The following is a 3,073-nucleotide window of genomic DNA, read 5'->3' on the forward strand; positions in this document are numbered from 1 at the left end:
ATCATGTTCCTTTCCTTTAGTTTGAAAGTTATTTTGCTGTGAAAACGAAGACGTGTGCCTTAAATGCATGCCACCCTCGCATTAAAGGAAGAGAAACCAGCTTCTTTGGTTCACAAGTGATACGATCTGTTGTTTCCAAAGCATTTATGTATAAATTTAGAGCTTACTTTCATATATAACAGCCTTTAGTGTTAGATGCTTCAAAATGTAGTGATTAACTACATTAAGACTGGAGTCCTAGTGGTCTGATGGAAATGACATACAGGTTCAGGCTATCCTACAATCACATGATGCACATGGTAATTGTTAGGCTTGTCAAGGTGGTGGGAGATGTAGTCCACAGATGAAAAATATGGTATGGTTGGGGAAAAATGATAATGATAAACCGATAGATTACATTAGTAGTCCTTGGTCCCAACAGAAGGACAGGTGCCTAATTTAAGCCAGTCCTGCCCGTGTTCTTCCTGCATGCATAAATGTACAGTATTTTCTCAGCTCTGCCACTGATCTGGAGTCATTTCATCCAGACCCTTTGATGTCTGCTCTGACAGATGAACTCCTCCAGCTGTCTGGATCAACGCTCGCTGTAGACCATCTCATACACAGTTTATTCAGCTCCTCAAGCAGACTGAAATGACCTCTCTATATATACCTGAAGTACCCTTGGGAGAATTCACTAAGAACTAATTCCGCTCGCCATTTATTTGCATGTGTGGTCTGCCTTGTGCTGTCTGCAAGGTACAATTCCCAATCTTTTCAGTTCTGCTAGGTTGTGAAGGATGCAGACTAGTTTGGGCTCAAAAGAATGACAATGACTTAAAGCACAATTTCACTTTATTATCCAGTTAAACTGGATTGTGGCTTCTTGAATTTGCAAAGCTTTTACATGTGAAATAAACTATATATTTTTCATAATATAATAATGTATTATTATTATTATTATTATTACATTTAAAATAAAAATACATTCTCTTATTTGGGTATATGTTTGCCTTGTAATATTTCTCAAAATGTTAAGTTATGCATTTTTATCATTTCAAAGCTTAATACCTTCCAAGCAAACAAACTACTAGTGTCGGATTGGGATATCAAGCGGATTATTGTCAAATTGGATGTGAAGAAAGCTGTCGACAGGGATTTCTTTACATCTCAGTCCTTTAATGACAGATCTAAATGCATAAGCCCGGGATAATATGGATTCCGTCAGACCATCTCGGCTCACTACCTGAAACCATCAGAGACATTTTTGTCATGCAGTATGATCTTTTTACATTCAAGCTGGCGTAGTGGTTTCAAATTCACAGTGAGAAAGAACTATGAGTGTGAAGAATGCTGCTTCAACTTTGCGAGATGGCTTTCTGTCATCTTTGAACATTTTCTAGCTTTGTGAATACCTGAAAAATATACTGTACTGTATGTAGAAGACAATGATGTGCACCTTCTACAGAGGCACCATCGAGGGTATCCTGACCAGCTGCATCACTGTGTGGTATGGCGCCTGCAACGCGTCCTGCCGCAAGACACTTCAACGCATAGTGAGAGCAGCTGAGAAGCTCGTTGGTGCCTCTCTCCCCTCCCTTCAGGACATCTACAACACCCGTCTCACCCGTAAAGCCCTCTGCATTGCAGGTGATCCCACCCACCCGACACACAGCTTCTTCAGTCTGCTGCCATCAGGGAGGAGACTGCGGAGTCTCCAGGCCAGGACCAGCAGACTGAAGGACAGCTTCATCCATCAGGCTGTCAGGAAGCTGAACTCCCTCCCAACATTTTGTTTTGTTTTTTCGTCCCATCACTTTAAAGTTTTAAGCACTTGACACCTTATAAACACCTGGGAAATCATTTGGAGAGTGCTTAATATAATAAAAGAGCAGAAATAAATTAGTCTTCAATTAGTCATCTTTGTGCCTCTAATTAAATATAAAATTCCATTTGGTCCTCAAAGATACTTTGGCTATATGGTATGCTGAACGTCTAGGATAATGTGAAGCACTCAAGCATAATCATGTTGATCTATTCAAGATGGGAGAGACAGCTTGTAGATGTCATGTCTGGGGGATAAAAACTTCCAAAAGTATTTAAAGAGGTTAGATAAGCAACTGCTCTGAATGACTAAAAATCATGTCACTGCTGTGCTCTTGATGTTTGCATCAGTCAGCAGTGTTGTTGCATGATAGCTTTAGTTCATACTTGTTTTTGTTTTTTTAAGGTAAGTGTAAAACAAAGTGGATAATAAACCAGATTGTGTTAGGACAAATTATTATGAGATGCAAATCATTCTTGTAGATCTTGGCACAGCAATGGCTACATTTACATGCAACGCTCTTGATGTTTGCATCAGTCAGCAGTGTTGTTGCATGATAGCTTTAGTTCATACTTGTTTTTGTTTTTTTAAGGTAAGTGTAAAACAAAGTGGATAATAAACCAGATTGTGTTAGGACAAATTATTATGAGATGCAAATCATTCTTGTAGATCTTGGCACAGCAATGGCTACATTTACATGCAAACAAATAATCCATTTGTAATCGGATTGACTGCTCAATCGGACTGAAAAACCTTTATGTAAACACCTTAATCGATCGGATTGAGCTCGATCAGAATGAAATTTCGATCGGATTGAAGGGGGTGGTTTATTCCTTTTCTAATACGATTGAGAGTGCATGTAAACAGTTGTTTGGATTGAACACCGAAACTGAAAGGACTGCACATTGGCAATGACGCAGAGACAGCGTAATGACGTATGACGCGCGGAACAAGTGGTTCTTCCTTCTGAATAAAATGTTGTATAAATGTGTGTCCTGTCATTATAAAACTCTCCTTTCACTCTGCAACTGTGAAGTGGAGCAGGACAACCTCCCACCCAGTCCTTGTTTTGGATTCTCATCCACAGGCAACCTGATTTGGGCGCGGGGAAGGGCATTTTTACTGCGTGATAAATATGAGCAACATGGCACAGCGGTTTAAATATATATTTATCCATAAATTAATAAATATTAATTCTTCTGTTAAAAACAAATAAAGAAGCTGTGTAGGAGAGTGGTTATTATGTGCAAACAGTGAGAAACTCTATAT

The sequence above is a fragment of the Sinocyclocheilus grahami genome, unplaced genomic scaffold (genome assembly GCF_001515645.1).
Source record: "Sinocyclocheilus grahami isolate Dianchi unplaced genomic scaffold, SAMN03320097.WGS_v1.1 scaffold1880.1, whole genome shotgun sequence".
Taxonomy (NCBI): Eukaryota; Metazoa; Chordata; class Actinopteri; order Cypriniformes; family Cyprinidae; genus Sinocyclocheilus; species Sinocyclocheilus grahami.